Here is an 11,262-nt window from a genome sequence, read left to right as displayed (position 1 = left end):
GTATTTTATACTTAGGCATACGTGCCCACTGATGTAGTAGCCCGCTCTTTTAATTATGATTAAAACTAGTAAATGCAAAATTTTTATAAATGAATCCAGTTTATGGTCCTGATTTTTTTTTATCAGAAATAGAGTTATTATTTTAGCTTTATACTTTTATAACGTATGAGAAAAACGCGACGAGCATTATTGAGCCATTCAATAATTATTATTTCCAAGTTATAACTGACTTAGCAAAGTCATGTTATTTATTAATCGAAAAACAGAAGCAGTTATATTTTATTAGTGCTACTAGAAGTCGAGGAATTATTCCGACTGCAACGCAGATTAAATCTACGGATTTAATTTAAGTTATATTACAGTTTATCAAGTTAGCAGGTAAGGAAAAAGATATCAAGCAGATACAGAAATGCGATGATTTAAAATCGAAGCCAGTATTTATTTACAGTTCACAGATTACAGTCTAGTTCCCAGCTTGGGGAAAATCGTCTAGTATACCACAAAGGTTGTGGACTCTACGTGGCCACTTAATCCCACTCACTAAAGTATTGACACAAAATCAAAATAAAATATGCATAGTTTTACAAAATCAGCTCCTTTTCTTTAACTTTGCTAAAGTCATGCTTTCCACCATCTTTTTCTCCCCACCAACTCCCCCACCATACTAGTGCAGCAACAACTCTTCCTTATCTTAGTCTCAACTTCAGCCAAGCAACGCAAGACTCACTATCACTTTTCACCAAGAATCTCCCAAAGAGCAGGGGAGCCTCCATTTCAACCTGCCAATGTTTTCAAGTTTCAATTCATTCAATGCACTACAACCGAAAAGTGAGAGAAATCACTCATTCACTCTCTGCCAGAAACATTAAGGTAAAAAAATTAGTATTGATTCATCATCTCCTTCCAATTACAACTTACAGTTATTGAAAGAAACAAGTTTGATCTTTCAGTTCAGTCATTCCAGTTCTTTTAACTCAACATCACAGCAGCCAACCAAGCCCAAAACATTCGCAAGGTAATTCACAATCTCAAATATCCTTTCCAGTAAACATTCATATTAAAGCATGGGCATGATCAGTTCAATCATAGAAGACCTTATAGCATCTTGAACTTACTAAGCAACCAACTACGCTTTCATGAACAAGTAGCAGTTCGTATGTAGTTTTAAACGAGCATAATTTGAGTTTATGCAAAGCAAGAAGAGATTGCACTTTATTCTTGCCTAATTCACGTTAAGAACCGAGATAATTGAGTAAGAAAAAGACTTATCTTGAGAGGAAGGGCTGACTGCCCGATGACGACGACGATGGTCGGAACAGGGCGAACTCGCCAACCTCATCGGGACCCCAAATAGTAGCAACGATCCAAGGACGGCAGCGGCGGCTGGACGCGGGGCTGGAACAGAGGGGGCCAAGTCCGGCGGCTGCTGTTGCTCCGCCGGAGGAGATTCGAGGGAGAGACAGAGGCGACCCCGGCCAAGATCGAACCAAGGCAGATCGTAGAGGCAAAGCAAAGGCACGGCGGCGAACCCGGAGCGGCAGATTCAGCTTTAAAAGAAGGGGAAACGAACGGCGTTGACCTCGCCGATTTTAAGGGCGGCGTATGTCTGCACCAGAATTTAGAGATTCAGATGAGTGTAGGAGGTGAGCCGCGACCTCGTCGGATTTCAGAAGCCGCGGAGGAAGGCGGCGGGTTCCTGGAGTGTGAGGCGAACACGATGAGAGAGAGAGCGGGGAGAGAGGGAGAACAGCCCGACGCAGCCACGAACGAGACGCAACCGCTCTGTTCGACCGGTACCGAGCCCGAGCAGCGGCTGCTCGGCAGCGGCGACATTCCAGATTCTAGGGCTCGATTGGGTTCTGCGGATGGACGAAGGAGCAGAGAGAGAACGCGGCCGGGGTTTCACGAGTCGGCAGTCGAAGCCGACCAAAGCAGATGCCGGTTGAATGGCCGGAAGAAGTGCAGACGCGGCGGCGGAGCTCGTGTAGAGCGGGCGAGAGAGAGAGAGATGTCTTGAGCGGCTCTTCCAGAGAGAGAAAGGCGAGATTGAATCTTGAGAAAGAGGGAGAGTATCGGCTCCTTGAGAGAGAAAAGAGAGAGGACCGATAGTTTGAGAGAGAGAGAGAGTTGGGCTTGATGCTATTTTAATTAAGTTTGGGCTTTTCTATTTGGGCCTCACCTTTTAATTGTTGTGGGCCAAAGACTTTTAAGTTCGGGCTTGATTTTAATTGCTTGGGCTTCACATCTAAATTCGAATTGGGCCTTTATCTATATTATTTGGGCCGAATTATTTGAGCTTGGGTTTTGTTTACCTTGTTTCTTAGTGTTATTGTTGAGTTGTGTGATACACTTTCGAGAATGCTTTGTGCTTTTTCGTGCCGTGTTATTCTTGTCCGAGTGCTGTTTGCTGCTTTTTCTTATTGGTGCAGGATTCCGGAGTTTGGGAAGTCTTTCGTGAAGCTTTGAGCATTTCTGGATAAAGAAGCAGATGCCGCTGCCAGACTAGGCCACCGCCTCCGGGTAGGCGGCCGCCTACTCTTGCGGCCACCGCCTACTTCTAGGCCACCGCCTACTTCTAGGCGGCCGCCTACTTCTAGGCGGCCGCCTACCGCGTGTTCTGGCAGTTACGAATTTTTTAGTTTAAAACCCATCTTTAGGGTTTCACTTTATCATTCTCGTCTCCAGCAGCCTCCATAGGCGATTTTCACCTCTTTCTTAAGGTTTTTAGAGTTCCACAACACTTACTTTCAATCTTGGATTCATTGGATTGCTTTGGATGTCAATTAACACTTCATCGGATTGGTTTTCCTTGGATTGCTATGTTTTGTAAGAACTTCCTTTGATTCTCTTTGTTTATGAATCCCTTGGTTATTTAAGTCTTTGTTTCTTGTCTTTAATGAATATGATGATTGAAGATTATTGTTGTTGATTCTATATTCTCTTGGTTTTATGAATCTTTTGGTTAATTGAGTTTTGTGTTTTATGTATTTGATGAATGTGAAGATTGAAGTTCATTGTTGTTGATTCTAGATTCTCTTGGTTTTCTAAATCCTTTGGTTTATTTGAATCTTTATTTTGTGTTTTGATTAATATGATGATTGGAGATAATTGTTGTTGAGTTTAGATAATCTACGTGATTCGTAGTTTGTTGCGATTGTTTACCCTTTTCCTTTCTTGTTGATGAATATTTAGAGATTTCTTTTATGGAGATTAAGATTTTCTTGCATTCGAATCTTATGCTTGATTGAGTTTCTTGCCTAGGTAGTTATTAATCTTAGATGTTTACGAGTTTATGATCGTTTGGTTTAGTGTTTGAGTTTGAAACTCTAGTTGATTTCGTTAATGTTCAAATGCCATGTTCTAATTAGTTTGTCCATGTGTGTTTGCTTAACATTCATTTGATTAAATGTTAATATGTTATTTCACCTAGATAATCGTTGTTTATGGTGTTGAATTGATGATTGCTTTCTAGATTGCTAGTTTAGAACCCTAGCTTTGTTTGCCTTCTTGCATTCTTATTGGCTTTCTATCTTTTGCCTAGTTAACTTTATATGCTTTATTTTAATTACGCATTAGTTAATCGGAGAGAAAGTGTCAGACCCAAACTTCTGATTAGAGTGTTTAGGTTTATTTCATGTTTTCTGTGCGTAGCATGATCAAAGCCCTGTTTAGCCTTCCTTGAGAGACGACTTGGGTTAGCTTATTACACTAGGACGACCTCGTACGATTGCGAGTCAATCCATTAGGTGTTTTGGGTTGAGTCAGGTTTGTTTTATTCTAAAGGAATTGAGCTTCCAATTTAATTGATTGGGCTTTCATTAAATTCGAACTGGGCCAGTCTTTAATTTTAATTGGCCATTCTCATTAATTCTATTGGGCTTGATTTATTTAAGGAGTTGGGCTGATGCATATTTTATGATGGGCTATTATTCCAAACCTCAATTATTATTTGGACCCCTATTTTAATTGTTTTGGGGTCGAAGACTTTTTAAGATGGGCTTTAATTCTTTTAAAGCTTGAGCTGAAGTTACTCCTTTGAGCTAAGCCTAGCAGTATCAATTTTTGATGGAGCCCAATTATTTATCAGTAATGAGCCGCCCAGTTTATTAATTAATGTTTTTGGACTTCGGACTTTAAAGCGAACTATTATCATTTATTTCTTTAAAGCCACTGGTTTATTTAATTAATTGGCTACTCTCTTTTGAGCCTATTAATTATTTGAGGTTACGCTAGTAATGATGTTTCTATCGAAAAGCCCGATAATTTCTACAAGGTCACACCTCGTTTAAAGCCGAGTTAGTCATTTTTCAATCAAGTACAAATGCGAGGTTTATTTCACGACTAGAATATTCCGATGAGGAAGGAAGAATCACAGTTTTATTCGACCGCGCTAGACGAGAATTAGCTAAATCTATTAACGAGGATTAATAGTAGAATTCCCGATTATCGCTCAGAGTATTAGTTCATGCATACCAGATTCATGCGTAGTTAAATTACGCTTTCTCATTAATTAAGAATTTTCCTCGAGGCAATGTCTTATTTTATATTCTCGTGATTAAGGTCAAGCGCGAGAGTAAGAACTACACAAGGAGTTAGAGTACCTTAGCAAAACTTTGCTATCAGGTGGGCAATTTCTTACGCGTAAATAAAATGTTATGCAAGTGTTATGCTTTAAAATGAAAATTGGATCTTCAAGTGTGGTATGCTTTATTATGCTTTACGCTAAATGATTTACGCTTGATTACGCTTATTTACGCTTGAATGCTTTACGCTGATAAGTTTATGCATGTGATTGATGCTTGCGTCTGTTGGGGGAGGCCTCCCTCAACAGTACGATGCCGTGTCCGTTGAGGAGGGCCTTCCTCACGGCGCGATGCCCGTGTCCGCTGAGAGAGGCCTCTCTCGCGGCGCGATGCCAGTATGCCAGTGTTACAGCGTCTATTGGGGGAGGCCTCCCTCAATAGTACGATGCCGTGACCGCTGAGGGAGGCTCCCCCTCACGGTGCGATGCCCGTGTTCGTTGGGGAAGGCCTTCTCCACGACACGATGTTTGTTAATGAAGATTGATGATGAAGAATGCCCTTATGCTATTTATGAATTTGGAAATGTTTAATGAGCAAAGGATATGAAAGAAACTCATGCCTCTTATGCGATATTGTGAAATTGTTAATGATGTTATGTTATATGCTTGGCAACTGCCCACTAAGTACTCTTGTACTTAGCCCTTCGATGTTTATGTTTGTGCAGGTTGAGCTGTGATGGGCGATGAAGTGTTGTTGCTGAGTAGAGTTTTTGTCGAACTTAAAGTAGGCTCAGAAAGGATACATGTCTTCATACATGTATCTCAGATATGCATTCCGCTGTAAACACTGATTATTTCAGTTACACCTTCCGTTGCAAATTCTGATAATGTTTTAGCCAAGCCCCTAACGATGCCTTTTTTCCTTTTAAGGAATATAATGCGTATACAAGTTCTTTGAGTACCCTTTTTATGCGAACTATGCCTTTTTCCTTTTTAAGGAATATTTCACACGTATTCAAGCTCTTTGAGTATTCTTTTATGCACCCCTTTCTAAACCCGCTTCGTAATTTCCCTTCCCCAGTCATGGTTTTCCCGGATTAATTATCCTTAATTAAGGCCGGTCGTGACAGAGTGGTATCAGAGCAGTTCGTTTGCTCTGAGCCTAAGAGTTTGTTTAAGCCAAACTTAGAATGGATCACTAAAGTGTCTAGAGTTCAATCGACAAAGCTCAGCACTTCATCGCATCACACTCAACGAAGCAGAATGGTATGCTCTTCCAAGCTTGAGTTAATGTTCACAAAAAGTGAGAATTATCGTAATAGCAAAGTTAGTAACTGTCAATAGCTTTGTTATGTTGTTATTGAATGAAATGATTTACGCAAGTGCGATTAAGTATGCCTATGGAATAAATCCCTATGAACATAGAGCTATTAAGTTATGAGATCACCACTACGACAGAACATAGAAGCAAACGTAGAAGAACTTCGACTGTATCTTTTGGTGGCTATAGTGAAAGAAGCAAGATAAGTGATGCGTATAGAATAATTTTTAAGCTCGTGATTTTATAGCCCCTATAAATCTCCATGACTTATGCCTAAGTATCCAGTTTAGATGATGAGATATTATATGCTTAAGAATTGATATGACTCATGGAAATGAGATGCTAAGGACCCTTAAAGCTTACTACATCAATGTTGTCATTAAGTTAACCTGTACAAGAATTCTTTAGAGGCTTGTATTAGATTATGCTAGAGTGTACTAATTGGCACATCTTTGCTACCAGAATGCCGCCTAAGAGAGGACGCCCTGCGAGAAACAATAACAATCGCAGAAACCGTAACGCTGTACCCGAAGAACCACAAGATGCTCAAGGACATAACCCATCCCCTCCGCCCCCAACTAGGAGAGTCGAAGAACTCTTTTTAAGGCAGAACCCACCTACGTTTAACGGAACGAGTGAACCGGCTGAAGCTGAGATTTGGGTGCGTGCAATGGAACGCATCTCCAACTTCCTACGTTGTACTGATGAGGAGCGCCTATCTTGCGTCCCTTTCCAACTAACAGGATCGGCTGACTTCTGGTGGGAAGCACGACGAAAAATTCTGACACCTGAACAATGGGCAAGTTATACTTGGGAAGATTTTAAGACAGGATTATATGATAAATATATTCCGAAAAGCTATAGGAAGAAGAAAGAAGCTGAGTTCTACGAGTTAAAGCAAGGAAACAAATCTGTGGTTGAATACGACAAGGAATTCTGCAACCTGTCTAGGTTTGCTCCGCAGACAAGAGAAGCTACGCGGGAACTTGAAGACAAGATGAAGGAAAAATACCCCGAACTGTTTTAGCAGAGATATGCAAATTTCGGGATGAAATTTTTGTTAAGAGGGATAGTATGTAGTAGCCCGCTCTTTTAATTATGATTAAAACTAGTAAATGCAAAATTTTTATAAATGAATCCAGTTTATGGTCCTGATTTTTTTTATCAGAAATAGAGTTATTATTTTAGCTTTATACTTTTATAACGTATGAGAAAAACGCGACGAGCATTATTGAGCCATTCAATAATTATTATTTCCAAGTTATAACTGACTTAGCAAAGTCATGTTATTTATTAATCGAAAAACAGAAGCAGTTATATTTTATTAGTGCTACTAGAAGTCGAGGAATTATTCCGACTGCAACGCAGATTAAATCTACGGATTTAATTTAAGTTATATTACAGTTTATCAAGTTAGCAGGTAAGGAAAAAGATATCAAGCAGATACAGAAATGCGATGATTTAAAATCGAAGCCAGTATTTATTTACAGTTCACAGATTACAGTCTAGTTCCCAGCTTGGGGAAAATCGTCTAGTATACCACAAAGGTTGTGGACTCTACGTGGCCACTTAATCCCACTCACTAAAGTATTGACACAAAATCAAAATAAAATATGCATAGTTTTACAAAATCAGCTCCTTTTCTTTAACTTTGCTAAAGTCATGCTTTCCACCATCTTTTTCTCCCCACCAACTCCCCCACCATACTAGTGCAGCAACAACTCTTCCTTATCTTAGTCTCAACTTCAGCCAAGCAACGCAAGACTCACTATCACTTTTCACCAAGAATCTCCCAAAGAGCAGGGGAGCCTCCATTTCAACCTGCCAATGTTTTCAAGTTTCAATTCATTCAATGCACTACAACCGAAAAGTGAGAGAAATCACTCATTCACTCTCTGCCAGAAACATTAAGGTAAAAAAATTAGTATTGATTCATCATCTCCTTCCAATTACAACTTACAGTTATTGAAAGAAACAAGTTTGATCTTTCAGTTCAGTCATTCCAGTTCTTTTAACTCAACATCACAGCAGCCAACCAAGCCCAAAACATTCGCAAGGTAATTCACAATCTCAAATATCCTTTCCAGTAAACATTCATATTAAAGCATGGGCATGATCAGTTCAATCATAGAAGACCTTATAGCATCTTGAACTTACTAAGCAACCAACTACGCTTTCATGAACAAGTAGCAGTTCGTATGTAGTTTTAAACGAGCATAATTTGAGTTTATGCAAAGCAAGAAGAGATTACACTTTATTCTTGCCTAATTCACGTTAAGAACCGAGATAATTGAGTAAGAAAAAGACTTATCTTGAGAGGAAGGGCTGACTGCCCGATGACGACGACGATGGTCGGAACAGGGCGAACTCGCCAACCTCATCGGGACCCCAAATAGTAGCAACGATCCAAGGACGGCAGCGGCGGCTGGACGCGGGGCTGGAACAGAGGGGGCCAAGTCCGGCGGCTGCTGTTGCTCCGCCGGAGGAGATTCGAGGGAGAGACAGAGGCGACCCCGGCCAAGATCGAACCAAGGCAGATCGTAGAGGCAAAGCAAAGGCACGGCGGCGAACCCGGAGCGGCAGATTCAGCTTTAAAAGAAGGGGAAACGAACGGCGTTGACCTCGCCGATTTTAAGGGCGGCGTATGTCTGCACCAGAATTTAGAGATTCAGATGAGTGTAGGAGGTGAGCCGCGACCTCGCCGGATTTCAGAAGCCGCGGAGGAAGGCGGCGGGTTCCTGGAGTGTGAGGCGAACACGATGAGAGAGAGAGCGGGGAGAGAGGGAGAACAGCCCGACGCAGACGCGGCGGCGGAGCTCGTGTAGAGCGGGCGAGAGAGAGAGAGATGTCTTGAGCGGCTCTTCCAGAGAGAGAAAGGCGAGATTGAATCTTGAGAAAGAGGGAGAGTATCGGCTCCTTGAGAGAGAAAAGAGAGAGGACCGATAGTTTGAGAGAGAGAGAGAGTTGGGCTTGATGCTATTTTAATTAAGTTTGGGCTTTTCTATTTGGGCCTCACCTTTTAATTGTTGTGGGCCAAAGACTTTTAAGTTCGGGCTTGATTTTAATTGCTTGGGCTTCACATCTAAATTCGAATTGGGCCTTTATCTATATTATTTGGGCCGAATTATTTGAGCTTGGGTTTGTTTTATTCTAAAGGAATTGAGCTTCCAATTTAATTGATTGGGCTTTCATTAAATTCGAACTGGGCCAGTCTTTAATTTTAATTGGCCCTTCTCATTAATTCTATTAGGCTTGATTTATTTAAGGAGTTGGGCTGATGCATATTTTATGATGGGCTATTATTCCAAACCTCAATTATTATTTGGACCCCTATTTTAATTGTTTTGGGGTCGAAGACTTTTTAAGATGGGCTTTAATTCTTTTAAAGCTTGAGCTGAAGTTACTCCTTTGAGCTAAGCCTAGCAGTATCAATTTTTGATGGAGCCCAATTATTTATCAGTAATGAGCCGCCCAGTTTATTAATTAATGTTTTTGGACTTCGGACTTTAAAGCGAACTATTATCATTTATTTCTTTAAAGCCACTGGTTTATTTAATTAATTGGCTACTCTCTTTTGAGCCTATTAATTATTTGAGGTTACGCTAGTAATGATGTTTCTATCGAAAAGCCCGATAATTTCTACAAGGTCACACCTCGTTTAAAGCCGAGTTAGTCATTTTTCAATCAAGTACAAATGCGAGGTTTATTTCACGACTAGAATATTCCGATGAGGAAGGAAGAATCACAGTTTTATTCGACCGCGCTAGACGAGAATTAGCTAAATCTATTAACGAGGATTAATAGTAGAATTCCCGATTATCGCTCAGAGTATTAGTTCATGCATACCAGATTCATGCGTAGTTAAATTACGCTTTCTCATTAATTAAGAATTTTCCTCGAGGCAATGTCTTATTTTATATTCTCGTGATTAAGGTCAAGCGCGAGAGTAAGAACTACACAAGGAGTTAGAGTACCTTAGCAAAACTTTGCTATCAGGTGGGCAATTTCTTACGCGTAAATAAAATGTTATGCAAGTGTTATGCTTTAAAATGAAAATTGGATCTTCAAGTGTGGTATGCTTTATTATGCTTTACGCTAAATGATTTACGCTTGATTACGCTTATTTACGCTTGAATGCTTTACGCTGATAAGTTTATGCCTGTGATTGATGCTTGCGTCTGTTGGGGGAGGCCTCCCTCAACAGTACGATGCCGTGTCCGTTGAGGAGGGCCTTCCTCACGGCGCGATGCCCGTGTCCGCTGAGAGAGGCCTCTCTCGCGGCGCGATGCCAGTATGCCAGTGTTACAGCGTCTATTGGGGGAGGCCTCCCTCAATAGTACGATGCCGTGACCGCTGAGGGAGGCTCCCCCTCACGGTGCGATGCCCGTGTTCGTTGGGGAAGGCCTTCTCCACGACACGATGTTTGTTAATGAAGATTGATGATGAAGAATGCCCTTATGCTATTTATGAATTTGGAAATGTTTAATGAGCAAAGGATATGAAAGAAACTCATGCCTCTTATGCGATATTGTGAAATTGTTAATGATGTTATGTTATATGCTTGGCAACTGCCCACTAAGTACTCTTGTACTTAGCCCTTCGATGTTTATGTTTGTGCAGGTTGAGCTGTGATGGGCGATGAAGTGTTGTTGCTGAGTAGAGTTTTTGTCGAACTTAAAGTAGGCTCAGAAAGGATACATGTCTTCATACATGTATCTCAGATATGCATTCCGCTGTAAACACTGATTATTTCAGTTACACCTTCCGTTGCAAACTCTGATAATGTTTTAGCCAAGCCCCTAACGATGCCTTTTTTCCTTTTAAGGAATATAATGCGTATACAAGTTCTTTGAGTACCCTTTTTATGCGAACTATGCCTTTTTCCTTTTTAAGGAATATTTCACACGTATTCAAGCTCTTTGAGTATTCTTTTATGCACCCCTTTCTAAACCCGCTTCGTAATTTCTCTTCCCCAGTCATGGTTTTCCCGGATTAATTATCCTTAATTAAGGCCGGTCGTGACAACTGAGTACTTTTGTACTCAAGCCCTGCATATATTTCTAAATGTGCAGGTTGAGCAGCTGCCGATGGTGATGAAGTGACGAGCGGGATTCTTTTGTCTTATTATGTATTAATGAACTCTAGGGTTACATGTCTTCATACATGTAATCAGAACCTTATTCCGCTGCGTACTCAGAAGTTTTATGTTTATTTGGCTAAGTCAGAGATATCTGAACTTACTAGTTATTTGAGTCTATACGACTAAACTTCTGTTATATTATAAATATTCCTTTTGTTAAATGATGAAATGTGATCCTTTCTTGTTTGATTATTCCCCTTTCTACCCTGCTTCTAATCTCCCTCCATTAGTCACGGTTTCCCCGACTTAATTATCCTTAATTAGGTCTGGTCGTGACAT

At 40.6% G+C, this 11,262-nt stretch overlaps 2 long non-coding RNA genes across 3 annotated transcripts; both read left to right on the top strand.

Annotated features, from left to right (window-relative positions):
- Positions 1 to 650: 650 nt before the first annotated feature.
- On the top strand, positions 651 to 5,659 carry LOC130984921 (uncharacterized). Its single transcript, XR_009088815.1, has 3 exons — positions 651 to 1,015; positions 4,561 to 4,623; positions 5,248 to 5,659. It is a non-coding gene; the product is annotated as an uncharacterized LOC130984921 (long non-coding RNA).
- A 1,876-nt stretch (positions 5,660 to 7,535) lies between these two features.
- Positions 7,536 to 10,800, top strand: LOC130984913 (uncharacterized). 2 transcript variants are annotated; one of them, XR_009088813.1, is made up of 4 exons: positions 7,536 to 7,755; positions 7,836 to 7,900; positions 9,777 to 9,839; positions 10,464 to 10,778. It is a non-coding gene; the product is annotated as an uncharacterized LOC130984913 (long non-coding RNA). The 2 variants fall into 2 exon arrangements; XR_009088814.1 differs by having other exon boundaries at positions 7,536 to 7,900; positions 10,464 to 10,800.
- Positions 10,801 to 11,262: the final 462 nt, after the last annotated feature.

Source organism: Salvia miltiorrhiza, chromosome 1 (genome assembly GCF_028751815.1).
Source record: "Salvia miltiorrhiza cultivar Shanhuang (shh) chromosome 1, IMPLAD_Smil_shh, whole genome shotgun sequence".
Classification (NCBI taxonomy): Eukaryota; Viridiplantae; Streptophyta; class Magnoliopsida; order Lamiales; family Lamiaceae; genus Salvia; species Salvia miltiorrhiza.
This window is presented reverse-complemented; position numbering and strand designations above follow the sequence as displayed.